The 24,047-nt window shown below is 44.2% G+C and overlaps 1 protein-coding gene, 1 long non-coding RNA gene and 1 gene segment (V, D, J or C); 2 read left to right on the top strand and 1 right to left on the bottom strand.

Moving 5' to 3' along the window:
- The window catches only part of LOC136172319 (M1-specific T cell receptor alpha chain-like), a 606,661-nt gene that overhangs the window by 353,239 nt on the left and 229,375 nt on the right, over positions 1-24,047 (top strand). The gene's annotated exons all lie outside the window — the stretch shown is intronic.
- Positions 1-24,047, top strand: part of LOC136172318 (T cell receptor delta constant-like) — a 424,221-nt gene that overhangs the window by 257,197 nt on the left and 142,977 nt on the right.
- The window catches only part of LOC136172323 (uncharacterized), a 32,608-nt gene continuing 29,194 nt past the window's right edge, over positions 20,634-24,047 (bottom strand). The window contains exon 3 of the long non-coding RNA XR_010664003.1: positions 20,634-20,814. This is a non-coding gene — a long non-coding RNA (uncharacterized lncRNA). The remainder of the gene's footprint in view (positions 20,815-24,047) is intronic.

Here is a 24,047-nt window from a genome sequence, read left to right as displayed (position 1 = left end):
CCTCTTCCTAGAAACCTCTATCTCCAGAATATGAAACCCCAACCAACAGAACGGGCGAAGAAATGAGGCCCAGAAGGTATCTCCTGCAACACTTTATTTCATGTGGTTTATTGAGAGAAAAGCAGAGACGACACCAAAAGAAATAAAGAGAAGGTGATGAGTTAAAGTGATCAAAGTATTGTGCGTTTACTTACAACTCAACTAAACAAATTCTAGTTCCTACACAAATATTCTGAGGACTAAATAAGCAATACAATACTTTTTTGAGCTCTTTGTGATCAAATGTTTTGCCGTTAGAAGTTATATTCCTGGGGAGTTGATATCAGAGATGCTTGTTCCTTGTCAGTAAACTTAAGAAGACGCCAAAGCTGTGTACATTTAAATCACACAAAACATTCCCCCAAGCTGTCTAGTCTCTTGACAGCCCCCTTTCACTGAGCTCCATGGTCATGGAATATAAATATCTTTATCTTATCAGCACAGGCTTTTGAAAATTTGACATAATAGGATTTCTTCCTCACAAGGTATATCAAACATTATTGCAAACTAAGTCTATTTTACTTTTAATCAAGACTGAATCAAAGGGTCTTTTCTTCAGTCTTTTAGACTTTCTATTTCCACTTGATCTCTCTGACCATCCTGCCAGACGGAAGCCCTGAGAACTGGTCCAGTCACTCCAAGACGCAGCATCTCTCTCTGAAGTGTTCTTGGTGGAAAGGTGCGAGGACCATGTGGACAGGTAAAGCAATTAAAAATTAACAGATACTTAACAAGTGAAGGGACTGAAATGGAGACAAAAGTGACAGTGATGCTATTAATAGTTTGTTCTATGAAGCTCTAGTGCAATGTCAAGCTAGTATGAAAGTTTAGCCATTTTTGTGGTTTTCTATCTCGATCCCCAGTGCTAGAACAGTAGGTTTCTTGAATGAGTAAATGAATGACACATTAATTCATGAATGAACAGTAATATTGAGAAAGGGAAGAAATCTATTATAGTCAATAAATGGGCCCTGGAAGACACCCCCTTTGTCTCCTGACCCAGGGAACGTAGCCCATAGTTAAAGCAGAGTCCTTAGGCCATGGGCCCCGGGGGTGGCCACACACCTTAGAAGGCATTTCAGCATCAACAGCAATTCCTCGGGCAGCTTGAATCATTTACTTCCATAATACGCTACTCAGCTGTTGTGATCTCTGGGGATGCTCTCTTATAATCTCTGCTTCCTGTGTTAGCTGTTCTTCTCATTTGGAGAATTAACCCACATTGTCTCGACCGTCGGGCTCATCCTGACTTCCTTCTCTAGATAACAAGGTTCTCAAAGGTTGAGACTGTGTTGTCTGCTGCTTTTTGTGTCTAGTTCACTGTATATTCCACAGCTGAGTACATAGAGAACAACGACTCAATGAGTGAAATTGATGAACACGTACCAAGGCTTGAAGAGAAGGACATGAGCTGCTGGGTTAGATGACAAAAGCCACATCACTCCTTGTGCTTCAGGCCCCAGCCCAGAGGCTCAGAGGCACGCCTCCCTCCGATGTCTGAGCCCACAGCGGTACACAGGCACCTGCAGCCCCATCCCAAACCCCGCAGCCACGGCGCTGTCTGCTCTTCTTTCGCGGCTCTTGTTCGTTGTAAGGACAAGCCGGCTTGCGTTGCATTGGGTCTTCCATCCTGGGGAGTGTTTCACAACTCTGCACACATCCCCAGACCCCAGGCTAAAGAATAAGGGTTGAAAATACACTCAGATGTCATCATGGGCAATGGAACAAATGTCAAGCACAGTCTGCAGGTCCTGACTTGAGGCAGCGGAACCCCAGGCTGGAGCTAGCTTCCACTTACAAGGACTCTGTATGGAAATAGGTGGGTGGTTGGCTGAAGAGACCAACAGAATTTCCCTCCTGCTCTGTGCCTTCTCCGGTCCCACCTCTGGGGATTCTTGAAGAAATGGTGGGAAATGTCAGCATCAGATGCAGGACTCTATCTGTCTCCAGGTCACAGGATTCACCTGGGATTTTGGCAAGACATGCCAGGTCTCCACGGTTTACTTTTAGAGTCTGGAAGGTGGATAGATTTGTAAGAAAGTGGACAGACAATCTCTCTCCAGAAGAGAAAGGGCCCTCTTGGGCTCCAAGATGCAGTCCCAGCGTTGCTCAGGCAGGTGTCAAGAGGTAAGTCCTGACCCTCCGTTGCAACAAGGACTCTGAGGAAAGCCATGACTGTGTGTTTCCTGGAACTGTCTTCCTCCTACTTCACGGGGGCTGAGACTTCAGCTCTGTTAGCAAAAGGACAATGCAGAGGAGGAAAGTGGCCACGAGATGGCAGCAGATGGTAAGGAAAGGGAGTTCAGGCAACACAGGGAGAGGCTTGCTGCCCCTCCATTTTGCTTTACATCTTTAATGAGATATGTGAAGAAAATGAGTCCCTTACATGCCACACACAGATGCTACAACATATGGAGAGATGCCGCACAGCAATATTTCTCTGGTTATTAAACAGGAGGCACCTAACCAGTCATTCACTGCATCATCATGCCGAGCTGTCCTTTGTGTCCTGGATACTGCTGTTGACAAGGTAATAACAGGAGAAAGCAGTTGAGAAGACTGATGTGCAGACCCGGGCCTCTGGGCTTGCAGCTTCGCCAGGCCCGGATGCTGGCTGGATTGCCAGGAAGCAGGAGCTGCCCAGCCCAGCGGGACCGCCTTGCCAAGGGGCACAAGCCATGTGGCTTCTGCTGCGACTCAGCCCAGGCAGGGCCCGGACTGCTCTCTTGTCTCCCTGGCAGCCCCTGAGGGCTCGTTTGTTAAGAACCCGATTCCCACCAGACAGCTCTGGAGGCTGACCTTCCAACCACAAACCCCACGTGGGAACGGGAGCTCTAGACATTTTAAAGAACAAGACATGCTTGCTTTTCTGGCAGCACTGAAGGCATACAGGGTAATGAAAATGCATTCAGGGACTTCCATGGTGGTCCAGATGCTAAGCCTCCACACTCCCAGTGTAAGGGGCCCAGGTTCGATCCCTGGTCAGGGAACTAGATCCCACATGCCACAGCTAAGACCCGGAGCAGCCAAACAAGTTTTAAAAAAGAAAAACGCATTCAACTGCACACCGATGGGGAATCCATTTCCCAGCCTCCCCAAGCAAAGGTCGGGAATCCGGTCCTGGTAACCAGAAATGATTTCCCTTGGCGGACATGTCTCACATATTCTCCCGGGAGACTGCTACCAGGGCTGGGGGCAGGCAGGTATTGCTGTATTTTTTTACTATATGCCAACCCCATACCCACTCCCATGCCCTGTGTCCACCCTCCCCTGCTGATCATTCCACACTAATTTCCCCACTCTCCCAAACCCAGGGGCTCTTGGAAACCTCAGTGGTGACTGAGGAACTGAGAACAGGTGAGTCAGCCCAGGCAAGCAGCCCACTCCAGAGCCCAGAAAGAGACTTGTCATCTACCCCAAAGTCCAAGCTCCTAGAACTTCTCAGAGTAACTCACAAAACCCATCAACAATCCTAAATGAAGGTAAATAATACAGTCATTTTTCATACAGAGAAACTGAGATGCACAGCTGAGGTGTGGCTTTGGCTCTCCTAGTTCCCATCCCTTTCCTATAGGTCTGAGCCTCTGAAACTGACTCCCAGTGGGAATGTAATAGCAAGGCTCACACCGCTGCGATTCCCCTCCATCTTTCAGAAAGAGATTCTATGTGCTAGAAATCCTCACAGGTCTGTGTGACCTTCCACAAGTCACTTAACCTCTCTGTGCCTCAATTTGCTCATCTGTAATTTGAAGGGCTAGCACTGGATGGGGTCTAGGGCCTCTTCCGGCTCTGGGATCCTGGGGCTTTAATTTCTCCAATCTCTGCCAGCCATCTCCAACAATAGCCAGACTCCACAGGAGGGAGCAGAATTTCCTCCTCCGGCTGATAAGAAATGTGGTCATGGCTGGAGTCTTGTCGACCTCCTTTGTCCTCAGAACGAAGCGAGACCGGGAGGTTTCAGATGTTATTGACACTAACAGCAGCGGGGCCTGGAGGCGACCACACTCCTAGGGAAGGACCACACAGAGTTGTCCCAGTGGGCGGTGCAGATCCAGAGTCAAGACCCCAGGATGTTTTAATAACTATTTCTCAGTGGAAAAAAAAAAAAGACTCTTTTTATTCTGCACAAGGGTCTAGGGACAAATCCAAGTCTCCCAGGAGGAAACTCCTCTCGCCTATAATGGGGGATTGGCTCAGCTCAGCTGCACTGACAAAGGCTGAATACAGCATGCAGTGGTGTGGGCGGCTCCCTGTAGTTCCATGTGAACATGACTCACAGCAGTTATGAATATCAAACCTCCTTTGATGTGTTCCCGGACATGAGGAGCAGCCACAGGGGGGAGGAGGTGGATCCTGGATGCCGGCTCTGCGGGGCAGTGTGCGGAGGGCCTGGACACATCTGGCAGCATCCTGAAGCTCCAGGAGAACTTGGAGCGGGTAATTACCCTAGGACTCCCTGGGACAGCAGCATTCCCTTCCATCCATCTCTCTCCATCTCTTTCCCTCTCTTTTTTTTTCCTGTCTCCAGCTACAGAAGAATGAGATCCTCCAAGAATTATGACCTGTTTTTATACCTTCACCCTTCCCGGGGGGGATAACAATTCACTTCCCTGAATAAAACCGGTTTTATTGAGCACAGAATGAAGGCACCCCCTCACTCAGCATCTGCGTCAATTGCTTTAGTCCTGGCCCCAGTCAGCCAAGCAGAAGGATTTTTCTCCATTATGGCCCTTTCTAGACACTCAGCCTTTCCAGTGCTGCATGGTACCTTGTTCTCCTAGTAGGCTCCCAGTGATGACTGAACACCAAGCTTCCCAGTCTCTCTCATTTTGGTAGCTCCTGAGACTGGGTCAATTATGACCATCCAGAGCAGGAGACCGAGCCCTGCCAACCACAAGGTGAGCGCCCAGATTGGATCAGAAGAGAGGATCAGCCACCTCATGTCTGTTTCAACTGAAAGCTTTTTCACATGTGGACGGTTCTCCCATTTCTAGACAGGGTTCAAGAACAGGTTTGGTCCCTGGAAATTTGGACAAAGACTTTACAGTTATAGAAAGAGGTGGCAAAGGGTAAACAGGAAGGGAATCTGTTCATCTCCATGCCTGCATGCTTTTGGTTTTCTGAAATGAGGCTGATTTATTTTGCAGCTAAGTTGGACTTTGACTGAAAAATTCTCATGTGCCCAGAAATCTCATGCATATATACACATGGAAATAATAAAATAACTACTCTTAACTGAGCACTGACCTCGTGCCATGCACAATGCCCAGGGCTGCACAGGCACCAGCTCTCCAAATCTTCACAGATGCTCTGCCTGGGAGCGGGCAGTGGGGAGCAGGTATTATTATCCTTGTTTTACAAATGAGTAGCCCAAGCCTCCAAAAGGCTAAGAATTCTTCCCAAGATTGAAAACTTAAAGTAAAAGGGCTTGGATTCCAAAGCATCGTCTCTTAACCACTGTGCTATGGTGCAATATGCTTATCACCAAGGGCCCTGCATTATGAAGGAGGGCAGGGAAGGCACAGTTCTTGACTTCAGAAAGCTTCCGTTTAACGACATGGCAGTGCACACAGAGCTACACACATATGCACAGACTCACTGTGACTCACGTTGTCTTCTAAGAGCCCTGTAGCTAAAATATGCATGTTCCATCTTCATTATCTTGCTCTCAGACTCCTGCCCTGGATTCACAGATTGAACCTTGTTCCTGTAGTAAAGACTAGAGTCTTCCACAGTAGGGCTGTGGATGCTTGGATTTTAGAGGCAGCAGTGTGAGCAAGTCAACCACCAAGGTGCGTTATGCTACCGTTACTCAGCTCCTGAGCTGTAACTGTCTGGTATTGCTTTTTCCATTTGATCAGGAAGTTTCTCTAACCCATTTCTCCCTTCAGGGGAGTAGAGGAAGACAGCAACAAGGGCAGGGGCAGGGAAGGTTTCAGGCTTGAAGATTCAGAAAGCCAAGTCATAGATCAACTAGAAGAAATGAAGCAGGGTACAGTGAAATTCCATTGCTTCCATGACCTTGAAAGGTAAGCGCTGATATATCTAGAGGACACCGTGTGCTAAGATGTACTAAGATAAAAGGAAGGGAAGCTTGCACTAGTTGTAGACTTTGCCAAGCACACACTGGCTGCCAAGACGACTTCAGCCTTGACTCTTAGATCCGTGATCTGGGACACGGGACAGTGTTCTACTGTGCTGGACATCTTCCAGTGACATTGACCCAAGAGAGGGCTGGGAGGAAGGCTTCTTGCTTCTAAGAGAGAGAAATTTCCCTCCAAAGTAGAGTTACTGAACTGCCCATATGTAGGATGTGGGGAGACTGAAAATACTTGAGTCCCAGGAGCATGCTGAGGACGGATGTGTCTTCCTACGGGCTAGATCCCTTTGTAAATCTAATGTTTGGAGAATTTGCCTCTGATTTCATTTCAGGAGATTTGTGCTTGTTCCCTGACTGCCCATCAACCTGAAAAATAACGATTCTTGATCAAAGCCTTCTGAGAACCTACACCAAAGAGGATTGAGAGGACTGGGGTTGCAACTCTGGGCGATCACTGCTCCTCCAGTATCACTGCACTTTCTACACCCCAAGGCAGCCTGGTCATCTTGTCCCCTAAAATTCAAATTGGGAGACTGATGTGGTTTTGTTTCTAGTTCTCTCTACACATACAACTCCAGGTGCCTGGTCATTAATCAATCTTAATTCTCGCTTTAATTTCTCAACTGTGGCTTCCAATTCCTGCTTCCCCAACCTCATCCAAAGGAGTCATTCCTCGTCCCCTGATGAATGGGCAGGCACCTCAGAAACTCGCTCTAGGAATCCGTGGTTCCCGCATGCCTACATTTGACCACTGGAGGGCAGTGCTGGACCGGCCAAATCTCTAGGTGCGCTGCTCCATTTTCGTCCCCACCTGGGCTGTCATTGTAGGATATAGCCTCTGGTTGGAAGCCAAAACCAAGGACCACTGGAGCACCCTGAGAGCACAGCGCGGTCAAGCCTATTACAGCAGCTCCTCCAAACCTGGGTCATAGAAATAAAAGGCAGTTCACCAGAAAGCAGATTTGGCTCCAGTCCCCTGGGAAAGATTGAGACGACAATTTGCCTCATCGTTTCATTAATCAGGAACCATCTGTCTCTCTGAATGGGGATGCAGAGTCCTACCTATCTCTACCCACTCAGGTGTAAGCTCCTTGAGGGTAATGTCTTAATAAGCTCTATATTCCTGGCAGTAAACACAGTGTTTGACAATAAATGTTTGTTCAATGAATGGGTAGAAGAAGCATGCATATACATATATACGCATAAATTGGGATTGGCCATTTTCAGATTTGTTGCTGTTTTCCAGCTCTTATAACACCTAAACTTTAAGCCATCAATTAGTTGCTGTGCATTTTTAGTCCTGAAGACAGCCAAGGATAATTAGGTTATTAATTAAAGCAGTGGTTGTCATTGTACAAACGCTATTTCAAACACCACTTCAAGAGTTTCAGATCTCTTACTTTCAGAAGTCCTTCGTTATATCACCCATGTGTCCTCAGATCTCATCAGCCTGTGGATTACAAAATACTGACATCGTTTCATGAATATTCAGTTTATAACTAGCAGGCTCTATCATGGTAATGTGGAGCATCCGTTCTGTCCCCAGGGGACTTATGGTCATTTCATCCCACCATGGGTCCCCATGGGGCTCCACAACTTCACTGAACCAGAACTTTCCTTCAGGCCCCCTTGTGTCATCCCACAAGACCCTTCTCCAGGCTGCTGTCCCCTCTGCCTACTGCCAATGGATTCCACCTGGCGATGGATACAGCCTGCTCTCTTAATCATTCAAAGCACAGCTAAATGCTAGAGGAGAGAAAGAAATGCACATTTTAAGACCCCAAACCCAACCTCTTCCTGTCTCCCTGCAGACTTCCACATAGCAGGGACCAGTCAGTGCCCCCAGTAAAAATCTGCAGGCCTCCCACATCCTCATGTGCAGAGTCCAAAACCAGCTCTTTTGCTGCCCTGGGATGACTGACAGTGAGACAAACTACTCCTTCCAGGGAAGCTCTTCACCAACCCTCCACCATCTCAGGTAGAGGCTGGTCTTCATGGCCCAAAAAGGCAAAATCAGTGTTATTAGGTCTTAAAATATAATGTATGAGACACCAATAGCTTTGACTATATTCATATTTGGAGGAAAATATGCCCTCCACTTCTAACTTGAAACATACAAATTAATTTCTCTTAATAGAATATTTTTTAATTGATTTGTTTTTAATTGAAGGATAATTGCTTTAGAGAATTTTGTTGGTTTCTGCCAAACAACAGAATATTTTCTATCTTAGTGTACATCTGAATTTAGTTGTATGCGGACTTCATAATTTTCCCCAACAATGAGTGGATATTTGTTTTAGACGTGAATAAACTCATTCTCAGCCTTACTCTAGTTTTCTCAACAACAGTACTCTAAGTTCATCTAGTATCTCTAGTCTACCAACAAAACCCTCTCAGCCTCAACAATCTTCAAGGATCAGTTCTACTGAAAGAAAAGAAAAGATAGAAAGGAAGGAAGGAAGGAAGGAGGAATACATCATTATAAAGCAATTATCCTCTGGTTTTTAAAAAATGCAAAATGAAAGAAAGACTGGAAAAAGGGGATGAAGAAATAAAGAAAAGAAATACCCCTTTATAAAAACACCTAACTTAAATTTCTCCCTACAGTTCAAATTTAGGTCTTCAGGGTCTTCATTCTTCTCACAAAAATGTTGTAAATCAAAGCAAACTCTCCTTAGAGCAACTGGAAAAAAAAATTCTTTCTAAAATAACATTTTCCTGTAACTGTTCATGGGAGTTGAGTTCATCATATGTTAAGCATGTCCCAGCCTGTTATTTTTCAAGATGTCTTCAATATGATCAAGGGACAGGCCTCTAGGGCATCATCTCTGTTCTATACCTGGAAAAAATAATGTACAGAAATTTCCATAAGAGAGGAGATTGACAGTCAATACATAAGACTCAAGAGGCAAGGAAAGCCCGTAGGGTTAATGCACTGCATTCAAATACAGACCTGCCTCAGGGCTCTGAATATCCAGGTCCAGATCTTCCATGGGTGGATAATGCCTGAGGCTTGATACCAGGTCTGAGGTCCACGTTTGACATCTATGGCAGACCTTACACCCTCCTGCCTTGTGATTTTGAAAAACTCGAAATCTCTCCTGAGACTGTGACCCACGTGAGAAGTGTCTGAGATTATTTTCCTTGAAACTATAATTCCTTCTGACAACTCCAACACCAGGCAACCCTGGTTGCTAACTGGTGGATTTAATTTTTCACACTGTGGCAGCAGTGTAGGAAATCTTAGTCAGTCCCTCCAAACCACACACACTGGGTTACTCCCTGAAGGAGACAGTGACACTACAGCAACTTATTGAACACAGAGGACCTCAAAAAGGACCATAGACCCCAAGTGTTGCCAATGTCAGAGTCAAATCCTTCAGTACATTCACCAAAAGTGATCCAGCTGGAAGTGTTCTTTCAGGTTCCCATTAGAGACTAGCAGACTGCCTACCTGGCAGACATTGTTGCATAAAAGCTGTACTTTGGACAGAGCACACTGGTGGACCTTGGAAAATCAATTGGAAAATCTACCTTTTCCTCAAGCATATGGACCTTCCTGAAACCTGTAAGAGAATGGGTAGGGTAGGGTGTGTTCTCAACAGGAGACACATAAAGACCCTCCTAGCACTCGTTTCTAATGTCAGAACATGATAAATGTTGGTCAGAGTACAATGCACAGTTGTCCAGAGGAGGGAGAGATTAGTTTGGTTAAGGAGGATGGGGAAAGGCTCCCTGGTGGAAGTTATAGCTGAACTGACTTAAAGGATGAAGGGTCTTGACCAATAGAGGGACTGGAGAAAGACATGACAAGAAGAGGGCTAGCAGCTTAGGCAATTCAGGAAGGTGGACGGGACTGTGTTTGCAGAAGAGCATGCACTCTGCGGGAATGAGTCAGCACTGGTGGCCAGGTCAGAGCAGTGGCTGCTGTGGTGCGATGTGGCCTGATGGGGTAAGGTCTTGCAAACCAAGATAAAGAATTTGGATTTTTGTCCTGTGAGAAGTCATAAGCAATCAGAGATACAAAAGAGAAAATGTGCTTGGAAAGTGTTTTAGAAAGATCACTGTGGATGAGAGGATTGGTTTGGAGACCCAAAGCAGTGAGCTCAGATATAAAGTTTGTGTGAAAGCTGAGATGGACAATGGAAAGGTCAGGAATAAGCACCTGGAAAGAGAAAGCAGATTCAAGAGAAATCAAAAGCGGATGAATGACAAGTGGAGTCAAGGGGGAGAGAGAGGGCCTCTTAATGGCATTCTGCTTGTACACTGGAAGATTCTCTAGCTTGTATGTTTCAAGACTTTGTCATCAGAAATTAATTCTGTTTTTATTATATTAAGACTTAAAGTGTTGATCTTCCTAAGAACATTTTTATTATGTTTCTATGGTCCAAACAACTAATCTCCAAAGACAGAATTTCAGAATTTGAGGGTAGGGAGTTTCTGGGCCCTCAAAACTCATTCCATAATTGGCTGCCCACCCTTATTTATGAATTCAGCATGTGAAGGAGCATCCAGATACTGGACTGAAATCATTTGATTACCGTTATCTTTTCTTCTCTCTATTCAGTTTGGTGTAAGGAGAGCTAGATCCAGAGAAAGTCTATCATAAGTTCTTGGCTTCCCCGGTCAGTCAATCAAAGCCCTCTTCCTAGTAAAATGGTTAGACTATCACATATCTTCCACCACCAAGGGCAACCTTCCCCAGGAGTCTTTGATGAGTCAGTCTAGGGCCATCATACTACACACATGAATCTTCTCAACTAGCTTCACTGTCCCAAATATCATCAGCACTGCTGTGAGGATGCCTGGCCACCCTGTCACACCACCTGTTTTGCTGCAGGCACACCCACAGCCACACCACCAGCCTTCCACCTCTGCGTGTCTGTGTGCATGGCACTTCTGTGTAACCAGCCATCCTGGGATGACTCTCCCCTTATTTCGTTGTGCATTCTCCTATAATCCCTTTAAAATTCTTCAAAAGAGTATCTTGCAGAGAGAGGAATAGCCTTAGGAAAGAGAAAGGGAAGGCGATGAGGGAAGACAGAAGCAGAGGTATGAGTCAAGGCTTTGAGGAAAGCAATAAAAGAGAAAGACTCCGTGACCTCCATTAGCCCTGGCTCTCAAAATAAGATTGGCCCTAAAGATAGCTTATTATTTATCCCAAATTAAAATTTCCTAGCTCTGCAGTCACTGGAGACACAGTGAAAAGAAAACCATCACACAAAAGATGCCGTTATCCTCACAGCAGGAACAACTGCAACCAATCTGATTCTACTCCAAGAATAGAAAGATAACAGTGCAAAGACAGGAACCTCAAAACTATGAATTGTCAACAAAGAGAACTGTTTCTTGAAGGAAGAATGGTTATAAAGGAAGGTAGGCAGAAAAGGAACCCTCTGGCTCTAAGATGGGGCAGGAATTGCCAGGGAAAGTTCTAGTTTGTGTTCCTCCAGGGTGAACCTACCACCAGCTGTGCTGACTGGGAACAAACCCTGCCTGGATCTGTGCAGACCTCGGAAGCCCCTCAACCCACCCCTGCCCAGCTTCGTGTATATTTCTGAAGTTAAACATCACAACCAGACTTTAAACTCCACGGTGGCAGAAATTTCAACTGGTTTTCCTTTCCACCGCACCCTCAGCACTCAGCAGAAAGCTTGTATACAGCGGGCATTCAATACATCTTTATTGAATAGATGGTTGCCTGATGAATGGATTCCTTTAAAATGAGCAAATTGCTTCTGCCCTTTCTGGCTTCTGAAGAGCAAGTCCCAGAACCAGAACCAGTTGGGAGGGTAGTGCTAGCCATCGTTCCTTCAGGAAAAGGACTATTCCTACCTTTCCTCCTGCTTAGGTTCCTGAGGCTCAGAAACAAGGACCCCAGGGATCACGACCTACCAAATGTCTTTCAACAAAAGATTCTCTCCCTGGTTGTTTCCTTTCAGAGAATGAGCCCCCCGGGGGCTGATAAGGAAATGGCGCCATATGCGAAAACGCAGGCCCCTAGTGGCCGAGGGGCCCTGAGCTCCAAAGGGGCCTGTTGGCTGTTGCCTTTGAACAAATCTGAGTGTGTCTTTCGATAGCGCACGCACCAACCACCCCCAGAAGACCTCTTTCCTTTATGGCTGCAGCAACGAAGCAGCCACATGGTTGTTACAGATAAGGTGGCCTGACTGCCTGGTGCATGCAAAGTAGGCTTCGCGGTAAACAGCGCCGGGAGGAACTGCCGCGCCGCCACGTAGCGGCTGCTCTGCGTCGGGCCGCCCTGCCTCTCTAACTGGCTCCCAGGTAGACGGCTGCAGTCTCCCACCTCTTCTCAATTCTCATTTGCTATCCTTTTTCTCTTTGCCAGATGGTTCCTGTGGGACCTGAAATTACACAACTTCCAACAGAGCTGCCATGATTGGGAGGCATGTGACGTGCCAATGCCTATGTAATATTCCTGGTGGGAAATACAACTCTGATATCTGCAGAGGCTAACAAAGGCTCACTCATACCTACCATGCCTTTCAAGGCACCCTGGTGTTGGAGCCTTACCAGCTGTTTGCAGACAGAGAGCTATCCTCCAGGACCTCAACCATTAAGCACGAGGAGCCAAGAGACAAAGCCATTTGCTGCCAGCTCTACAGGCACCATGAGACACACTTAACGTCACACAGGACAAAGGCTGTATGCCTCAAGCAAGCTCGACACAGAAAATTCAGAGGGCATCCACCAACACCAAGGTGTTCAGGGTCATCTTAAACTCCCTCCACTTGTTCATCGATTCATTCATTCAAAACCATAGGACCCTCATGGTTTAGAAATCAATATCCTAAGTGCTATGGGAATACAAAGATACAAAACAAGCACTTCTCAAATAATAAAATGTATTCAGCAGTTAACACCTCCTCACGTTTATCTTGCTAAACCAGAAGTGAAAATTAAATCCTGTTGAATTACTTGCATCTTTGACCTGACACATAAAAGCACAGTCCCCGATACCCAGAGCGACAAACAAATTGGACACAGTAAAAAAAAAAATCAAACCCAACAATTAACATCTTAATCACAGACCCTTGGAAACCTAACATTTCTAACAACCTGAAAGATTTTAAGCATCTACATACACATATGTAAAATACTAGTACATTAAATAAATAATCGATAGATAATAGATAGAAAGATACATGTGAAGAGTAGGTAGCATAGTAGCAATGACTGAGCTCACCTTCAGACTTGGAAGCCAGACTTGTTGAATTTTGGATCCCAATCTTCCACTTAGTGAGTCACTAGCTATATGACCTTGGGCAAGTTACTTTATGCCTTGCCTCTCTCAGTTATAAAATAATTATAACACTTACCTTAGAGGACTGTTGCAAGAGTTAAGTGAATTATTACATGTAATGCACTTAGAGTGTCACTTGGCACAGAGGAAACACAGGAAGTTTTAACTGCTATTGCTGTGGATGGTGATGAGATCATAATGGTGATTATCACTACATATCTGCATCCCTGTATTGGGCTGGTCTAGGCCCTTAGCAACTTGATAAAGAATAAGTCAATCTCTTGGACAATTAAGCATTTTTTTTAATATTAGCATCCCATCTAATAAAAGCTAAATATGAGTAGGAATTCACAGAAATACAATTCAAAAAACTTTCAGGACCTTTTTTACTGGATGCTGATCAATTATTACAGGCTTCCTATATAGGAAAAAGTAAAATCAGCAGAAAGTAAGACATTATGAGATATTCAAATAAAACAGTAGCCTGACCCATTAAATGGATAGTGGAATAATTTATACATGTAGAGCCAGAAAAAAAGTTAAAGTTGCTTATGAACATAATCATAAATAAGGAATTAGTTCTTTCAACATCGTAAGGCATACTACATGACCTGAAAATATTCCTATGTCCAAAGAAATTATAAATTAAGTCAAAGTACACCTGACTCTATGGCATCCTAAAATAACTGTCAAGTGAAGATCATACCATGATTTCAGAAGTGCATAATCTCTACAAATACACACTCACATTGGCCTCTGTTTATTCATGGAACCACCCATGAAAACTCCTGGGTGTGAACTGCTGAGCTGAGAACTTGAAATAAGCAGGCTTGTCTTCTCTATTTTCTTTTCTGAAGATGCAGGATCTCCTGCGGCTTCAGATCTTGCTTTTATTCATCAGTGGAAACACTAATCCCCTGCTGTTTTGCTGGCTTTCTCATTTGCAGCCAGCATATGGGCTCATCAGCACCAGTGCCCCCAAGAGCAGTCCTTCAAGTGCACAGAATCACACAAAACAAGAGGCTTTTCTTGGAATAAAAGAACTAGAGAAAGACCCTTTGCAAAATTTGGCTTTGGAAATCTGATTTCAAAGTCTTAACCTTGATGGGACAGGCCCAGATTGACACAGTGGTGAGCAAGTGAGTCACTTTCTTTCCGGGTTTTCTCTTCCCCAGGGGTACCTTGGGGTTATTTTTAACACAGTCCCCGAATTGCTGAATGCTTACACAGAAAATTCTGGTTTCCTAAAGGACACTGACAACTTTAGGAACCCTCCTGTATTTTCAACCAATAAAAATCAGTTCAGTCAACTCTCCCTAGAGCAACCAAAATTCAAAGGCCATGCAATAATGAAATAGATTCTTTGTGACTCTGTCACAAAGATCTCTGATTATACCACGCTAACAGTCTCAGTAAGAGAAATAACTGTTTTTCCTTTTCCACTACCATCAGAGGGAGAGGAAGTCTGGATACAGTAGAAGAAAGTTATTAGAGAATGAGGCATTGACGGGAGACCACTGCCCAAGGGTGGGTTTCCTGGTCACTTCCCGCAGGGACCAAATGAAAACTGTGATGGAGCTCATGGTATACTTGAGCGCATCTGTCCCAACCACCTCATCATCTCACTGGAAGCCCTCTAATCTCCCTACGTGATCCTGGAAGAAAAGGTGAACAAGAAGGTTAAAGCCAGTTAATAAATGCTCATCAAGTATCTGTAAGTCTCAGACTATAGAATTGGAGAGGTTCATTTTTTTTATTCAACAATATATACTGAGTGTCTACTCAATATGCCAGACACCATCTCAAGAGCCAAGAATACCAAGGCAGGAAACACAAGCTTTCTACCATTCTGGAGTTCACGCTGTGGTGGGGCTTGTAACCTAACAGAGGAATGGAGTCAGACACATGTGAAAACAAGACAAGTACCTGGTTGTGATGATTATGGGAGGGTTCCAGAAGGAAGGCACAGACTGGAATTAAGACCTCTAGGTTTCAGGATGAGCTGGGTGATGAGAGCCTGGAAAACATCTTAAAGGAGCTGAGCTGAGACTCAATACAGAAAAGTTTTTTTATTTACATCACAAGGTCTCAAGTCAGCAACAGAAGCAGAATTACAACTGTAACACGTCCCCACTTGCCTCCATGCTGTTTTGCTTCACAGCTGCTTCATTCAATGCCGTGCAGCTGGGTAACTGAGCCGCAGATGGAATACTGGCAGCCAAAATATTTTTAGAGACAAATGACACTGTGATTTTCCTTGACACCCATTGAAATTCCTCACTAATTTCCAAAAATATCTAATGTTTGCTTTAAAACAACCAGTGGGGCCCAGACATTTCAGGAAAAACAAATCAGAGAAACAGAGTAATTCCAGCCATCTGAGCGTTCTGAGCCCAGATCAATCAGATGGACAAAAGCCACTTACTGAAGGCCATCCTGGGATACCAGGCAGCTGAGATCCAAACCAAGAGAGACAGAAATGCAGCTTCCACTCCCTTCATTCACCTCCATTTCTGTTCTTTGGTTGCTTGTCCAACCACCCGATGCCAGAGCAGAAAAACAGCAGCTATAAACAGGCCAAACAGAAGTTAACTGCCATACCTAAATGAAGACAAATCATGGGCAAACATCAGAATCTGACTTCACTGTTAAAAGTGCTTAATGTGAGATGTTTGAGACTAATGAGCAAGAGAAAAGAAAGGGATTTCCTTCACTAAACTTATCTCCTTTTTATCCCAAAGAACTCAAAGCGGGTGAGAGTAGATGAGTTTTCAAATCAAAGGTAAGGTAGGTCTTAAAACTTCCAATTATAGACAAAATCAAAGTTCTGGCACTCTCACACTGATATTCAAGTCACCCAGTGGATATTTGATACTGAAGACTCAGAGGGGCAGACACCATCAGAGAGAATGGTGCTAGTAGCCAGTATGGGTTGATTTGATCTGACCCTGGGGTCTTTTTGCTTCTTCAGTCGACCTATTGTTTCTTCATCCCAGTTGGACAAAGAAAACTGGGACTCTAGCTCATATGTGGCTTCCATCCTTAGCTGCAAGAGATGATCCTTTGCCTACAGACACAGAAGTTATTGATTCTACTCCTTAATTCTGTGTGTGTTAGTTGCTCAGTCATGTCTAATTCTTTGCGACTTCATGGACTATAGCTCACCAGGCTTCTCTGTCCATGGCATTTTCCAGGCAAGAATACTGGAGTGGGTTGCCATTCTTTTCTCCAGGGGGTCTTCCCAACCCAGGGATTGAACTTGGGTCTCCTGCATCACAGACAGATTCTTTACCATCTGAGCCACCTGGGAAACCTTCAACTCTGATGCACTGCAACTCTGATGTGGCTCTATTCATTTCATCAATTTAACCTGCTCAACTTACCTGATCACAGTCCTAAGGACATAGCTCAGCTTCCCTGCTTCTCCCACAGGAATATTCTGTCAGGCTTGGAATGAGAAGCTCTATATCTCTCCTGGTGACTATGGCTCAGGAAGGGAGATCTGACTACATCACTAACTCAACGATGACAAAGCAGAAGAGATGAGGCAAAGAAACCAACATCTGTGGTGGCCTACCACTGTGTGCTGGGTGTGGGGATGAGTGTCACATGTGTGTTCTCTCATTCCAACCTACAACATCCCTACAAGGTAGCTACTCTACTTGCAGAGGATGAAATCAAAATTCAGAGATGTAGCTTGCCCAGCTACTGGCAAGTTGCAAAGCAAGACTCAAAACTTAGAGCTCTAAGACCTGCCAAGCTGGTGCTCTTTTTATGGGTAGTGACATCACCTAAGCACCAATGGTGATGTCAAAATGTTAGCCACAAGCAATTCCAAGCAGACTCTTGGATAGGAGCTATCCTGCTGCTGCAGAGTACCTCACTACTCCCATCACCTACAACATGGGCAGACCTGGCTTCCCCAGCTTTGGGCTTGGGTTGTTGGAAAATCCTCCCCTAATCCCAGACATCACTTAGATGAGCAACCCACCAGTCTCCCTGAGAGTCAGGAGGACCCACAGAGAACTCCTGATTGGATCAGCAGGCATGTTAAGTTTCTCATATTGATAAGCTCTCTGCTGGACACTGAGAATGCAAATACAAAGATGCTATCTTTGTCCTAAAGAATCTTAAAGTCCAGTGCAGAAAACAAACAAATTATCAGATAGTTATAATAAAGGTGATAAGTGCCGTGACCCAACAAGTTCAAGGAGCCCTGGGGGACCCCTCCCCTGGGTGAGGTGGGAGTGGAGAAGGAAGGTACAGTTTTTTCAGGAAGAAAGAGCAACCACTGCAAAAACTGGGCATGTGAGGACTAAAATACATTTTCAAACCTGCAAGTCCTTTTTGTGCAGCAGAAGTACTAAGTTCGAGCGGACGAGTGGCCCAAAGTGAGACTGGAGAGGGAAGAAGATCAGGAGATCATGTGGCCATGCCATAGGATCTTCACATTCCCCTAAAAGCCAAGGGGAGTGAATAGGAGTTTCAGCAGAGGTGTGACCTGGTCCCCTTTGGTCTGAACAAAAAATTATTGTGAGGCCTGCATGGAGAAGAGATGAAACAGGGAAGGATTCTGGAAGCAGGAAGGCCTTTTGGATAGTAGCATAATTGCTGTCAACCAGGGAAGAAAGCTTCGCCTGAAGCAGGGGTGGCTACCTGCAGAGGGGATATTGGGAGCTGCACAGATTCTGAGTGGAGGCAGGACAACAACTGGCAGACCAGCTAGCTCCTGCCCACATTGTCCTTTCCGCCTCCAGCTCCTGGAAATGTTCTCCTGACAGAGCCTCCTCCCAACTCTCCGGGCTCAGTTCACGGTTACCCCTTCTGAGTATCCCAAGCAGAAGCAGCTCTTTTTCTGTGCTCCTGGAGTGCTTTGAATCCACCTTTAAAAAAAAAAAAATAGCATTTCACACTCTTTTGCAATTGCTCTGTGTCTGTCTCCCCAAAAAGCTGAGCGCTCTCAAGGTAGAACTTTACATCCTTATGTCAGAAGTTTGCTCTTACATCTCCCAAATAGTACCTGACCTGTGATGTCATTAGCCCATGTTTGTTGAATAAACAGCCTAACCTGTGGCCTCGCAAGCAAGTCGCTCTCTCTCTGAGGAAGTGGCTAACCCCCAGCCACCCTTACAGCGGACAAAACGTCCCATGGTTAGACAGCAGCTGATCTGGGCAGGGACAGGCAGGGGACCAGCACACCGCAGAGTCATCCCCATAAAGCCATGCTGTGGAGCTGTGCCCTCTTCCACCTGGCCATCTGCTGGGCAGGTAAGGACAAGCTGATGGGCCTTTTATTCTGCAGGAAAGTCAGGAACAGTTTGCTGGGGTCAAAGGGAGAGCGTTGCTGAGCCTGGCTCTGACACTCCTCCCCGTGGGACGGAGGGACTTCTCTGAGGCCTCTCTAACTCAGCACTTTCCCTTTCAGGGGTCTCTTTGGATGTAATTTTGGAATCAGAGACCAAAACTCTGACTGTCCTCCTTGGGGAGCCTGCCACCTTCCGTTGCAACGTAACTGGAGGGAACTGGAAGAACTACCAGATGAGTTGGTATAAGAGGAATGAGAATAACGTCTTAACTTTAGTATACAGACTAAGCAGTAATTCTAATGAAAATGTCAGGGGTAATTTCAAGGGGAAAATTGATACTTCAAAAAATCAATACGTACTCAACATTCAAAAAGCAACAATAAAAGATTTTGGAACTTACTACTGTGGATCCGACATCCACAGTGCTACAGTCCTGATTCTGATCGCCTCAAATCTCTCCGAGTCAAACCAAGGCAGCAGATCCAACGAGAGACCATCTTTGGCTAAAATGAGCACCACCCCTGAGGTGAGACCACTTTATAACCTCAACAGGAACATCTGATAAGAGAGTCGGGAGTTGAGCTGGGGCCTTAGCTTTGTAGTTGGTGGAGAGGAACTTTCTTTATCAGCCAAAGTGGGCAGAAAGGTCGGTTAGGGTTTGTACAGGGAGACCAAGGGGACCCTGCTTCTCTCTCACAGACTCCTGAGAAAAGACTGGTGGTAAAAACAACCAGCTTTCAATACTGAGAAATTCCTCTCATTGTGGAGAGGCTGAGATGAACATATTTCTTCTCTAGGGAGTGCTTGCTGTAGCTCATCCCAGAGTCTTTATCATGAAAGCCTTTGTGTGCATAAACCAGATAAAGCAATGATGGTTTTCCATTACCATCCTAATCAAAATTTCCAAAGCTATTAGAGATAGCTTTAACTCCTAGTCTGTGATGAAGGATGACTACAGTCATTTTCTGAGATGCTCCCTAACTATTTCAGGTCGTGAATGTTTTATATCTTCCCTTAGCGACAGAGGAGCCCAGGGGACCCATGGGGAATGCAGGGAGGGATAACACATGGCCTTCTGTTACGTGGGTTGCCAAGAGAAACTTTGGAGACAAATATCTGTGGCAATGCGAGATTTCTGAAGTGGTCATAAATCAACTGAATTTTAAAAAAATAGATCCCTGAGTCACAAGTTGAAATGGAAGAGACTTGAAGTATCTGGAACTAGAGGAAGTCAAGGCCTGGAGGCACCATGGAGCAAACTGATGTGCAGGAAGGATTAAAGACACAAACATTTCATAATCATCAAGGGAGTGATATCATCCTATTGGCCTTAACAGCCATCTCTTTGTTTTTCTGCTCAAGTATCTATCTGTCTGGAATCCTCTGTATACATAAGGTTAAAAGTCAGGCAATAGGATACAGGGTAGATGTGAATGTGAAAACTACAACTTTCCTCACGCTTTCTTCCCAATATTCTTTCCAATGTTACCTTCATCACACATTTAGTTACAGGACACTTACTGTGTTTATAATATTGGTATAGGTCATGGGAATAGAAAGAGTTCTGTGTTAACTTCTACTTTAAGTTGTATTCTCATCAGTGGATTTATAACTCATTTTAAAAGACATCATTAGAAATTAAAACTAGAGAGATGAATAAATGATTAAAAAAATACTAGCAAGTACATTCTAACAGTGAGTGCTGCTACTTCACATGGAGTGTTCCAGGAGTTCATGAAAGGACAATCAGTATGAGAAAAGTTTCCTAGGACAGCTAAGGTTTGAACGAGTTGGGACTTGGATAAGTGGGAAGGAGGAAAAAGGATATTTCAAGGCGAGTGCACTGGGTATCTACCTTTATATAATGAAGTACCACAGCACTTGGAAAGGTTCAAAGCATTTATTATCTCACAGTTTCTATGGGTCGAGAATCCAGGTGTGTCTTAGCTGGGTCCACCAGGGTCTCTCATCAGGCTGCAGTCATCTCAAGCATCGGCTGGAAGAGAATCCACTTTCAGGTTCACTCATGTGGATGTTGGCAGAACTTGAGTCCTCATGTGGACTCCTCCACAGGTTCCATCATAGCATGGTACTTACTTCCTTCCCTACAGCAAAGGAGAGAGAGCATTCAAGATGGAAGGCACAGTCTTTTGGAAACAATCTTAGCATCAGCATTCCATCGCATCTGCCATATATCATTTAGTAGAAATGAGTCACTAAGTGCAGCCCATACTCGAAGGAAGGAGATTATGTGAGAGCATGAATGAATACCAGGAGGTAGGGCTCATTGGGGGCTGCATCAGAGGCTTCCTCCCACCAGGGATTAATGCCACAGAGCTGGGAAAGAGAGAGCAAAAGCTCTGCTTGAGACCAACTTGTTTAAACCCTCCTGGGTACACGACCATAGAGATTTGATTTTATCTTATAAGCCAGATTTTCTCAAACTTTATTGTGTAGGCAAAGCACTAAGAGAGATTGTTTCCAATTCAATTCTGAACCCAATCTACAAAGATTCTAATTCAGCGTATCTGGGGGCAGGCCTAGGAACATGTATTTATAACAAGGACCCTGGGCGATTATGATGCAGGTGGTCCAAGGACATGTCTGAGAAATTCTGATATAAGCAGAAAAAGAACTGTTGGATATATCCAAGTTCTTCTGCCCTGATGACAGAGAAATGGGCATTAGATATGATCAAAGAATCTCTTGAACAACAGTTTTTAATTCCAACTGCATATTTGACTTACTTGGGAAACTCTTTGAATATACCAATGTCTGGAATGTATCTGGAGATTTTGATTGCATTGGTGTGAGCATAGAGCTCTAGCTCCCAGGTACTTCAGCCTCCGCTCCCTGTCCTCTTCTCTTCCCCTCTCTGGTCTAAGACCTCCTGTTCCAAATTTGGTCTCTGGACCAACATCATCAGCATCACCTAGAGGTTTGTCAGAATGTAGAATCTCAGGTCCACCCTAGGTCTACTGAATCAGAATCTGCATTTTATTAAGATTCCCTAGATGAATTATAGGCATATTAAGGTTTGAGAACCACTGGTCTAAGGAACCTGTCATTATTGAAAAATTTCATGGAGACATATAAATCAATTTTTCACTAATGTCACCCAAGAATCTATTTTTGTAAAAAGCTCCTGAAGGGACTCTGATGTGCAGCCAGGTGTGAGACTCACAATAAGCAATCAGTCATCCTCAAATCAGGTTACAGATTATTTGTGTTACTAATATAATAAATGGTCTCACTGAGGTGCTATTGTGTCCTTGTATGCTCCTTGGAAGAAGGCATTACATAAATTCTAGGTATGATCATTTCTCATTTATCCACAAGCAGATAAGGAAATGAATTAATATTTATTGAGTCAGTGTACTCTTTAACACACCATGTGACCTTCCTGGATTATCTACTGCAACCCAGGACCTTGTGTTACACACCTTCAACTCAAAATCAAATCAGAAAAAAAATAAATAAAAAAAACACATGAATCATTAGTGTCTGATTAAGTCTGATGGGGAAGAAAAGGGATGGAAGATAAGACCACGTGTCTCCAACTGTCCGTTCCTCCTGCAGGATGGACGAAAACATGAAGTTCTGTCCCATATTGGAATGAGATAACTCAGAACCTGAAACGGGAATGGGGTGAGCATTAAAAACAGCCTGGAGCAAGGAAAAGGGACATTTGAGGGGAAAGCAAGCAGACTGCCCAGTAACAATCTGAGAGAGTCTGGGCACAAAACTATGGCTGATTCGTGTCAATGTATGACAAAACCCACTGAAATGTTGTGAAGTAATTGGCCTCCAACTAATAAAATAAAATTATAACATCAAAAAAAAAAAAAAGAAAGAAAAAAGAAATCAGACAAGAATTAAAAGTAAAGGCCTGGAGAAATCCCTGAACTTACCAGGAGGCAGATAAGAAAGCCTTTTACGTAATACTTGAAGCCTCAGACGTGGGTGGAGGTAGGGCCACCAAAAGCTCTAATATAGTATGGGCATGGACCAAGTGTTTCTGCAGAAATCCAAGAGCCAAATGAGTGATATGAATGTCAGCAAATATTTTTGTATTGTCCTAGTTCTTCCCTACTGCATTGGTAGAGGTGATTGAGGGTTGAATAAATTTATTTTATTGTTATCCCTATTATCCTGCTTTCTTTGATTGTTATCCAACATGAAAATGGCTCACTTGAAAGAGTTCAGAACAGTAAAGAGAAATCTCAGAGTGTCTTAAAAAGTCTCTGAGGTCAACTGTCAGGGGGTGAAAATAAGCATGCCACTTCCACCAGGTTCCCAAGCAAAAGAGTCCCTGGGCATCCTGTGTGGCTAGAAATGAAGGCTATGATGGCTCAAAAGGTGCAAGAAGTTACCATGTAAGAAAGAGGAAAAAAAGAAGGTACCTTATGTCCAAGAACAGTGGCATCCATTGGCTGCACTTACAAACAAGTCATTCAATATCCTGAAACCATAGTGTGGAGTAAGAGGCAAGAGGGGAAAAAAAGAAAATCAGAGTACACTTCTTCCTCCGCATCAAACCAAGGAAGAGAATGTCATTTCTATCATGAGGTGTCACAATCTTAAAGAAATGACTCATTACAGAATCCTGAAAGTGCCCAGGGAAGATACAGGAAGGGGCCGAGTGAGGAAATGGACTCAAGGAAATCCAAGATGTGACCTTCCTCCTAAACAATTAAGAGTTTAAACAGAAAATTAGAATCGTTGAATTTGAAAGCCGGAAGGGATCTTAAAGGTCAAGTAGGAATCTCTCCATTCAATTTACATGTTCATTAAATATTGATTGAGTAAATGATCTTTCAGTCTCAAGTATTTTCAGTGATAGTCCTTACATTAAAAAATCACTTCTTATTGCAGATCAAAGTCTGCCTCCCTGTAACTTTTTATGTTGGTGTTTGTTACACATTGTGAAGCATAGCACATTAAGTTCAACCCTCATATTTTCAACTGTTTGAAGACAGCTATCACATCCAACCTCCAAATCCTCATTTCTTAATACCAAATACTCTCAACCATTCCTTATTACTGTCTCATACATTCTGAACTCTTTCAAGAGAAGAATCCAAGTTCAATATATTTTTCTGTTCCATACAATTCTCAATACAATGACTACCATATAGTGAGTAGTTAATAAATATGAGTTGACTGTGAATACATGAAGTATGTATTCACCTGTTATGTATTCATTCTATGTATACTAGTTGTTTAGCATATCCATGTAGATGCTTCAAAATTACCTCAGCAGAACTCCAAGACTTAGGTCAAGAACTTGGCTTTAAATATGACCCTTTCCCAAGGTTTCCTATCTTACATATCATCT

This window comes from Muntiacus reevesi, chromosome 7 (assembly GCF_963930625.1).
Source record: "Muntiacus reevesi chromosome 7, mMunRee1.1, whole genome shotgun sequence".
Taxonomy (NCBI): Eukaryota; Metazoa; Chordata; class Mammalia; order Artiodactyla; family Cervidae; genus Muntiacus; species Muntiacus reevesi.
This window is presented reverse-complemented; position numbering and strand designations above follow the sequence as displayed.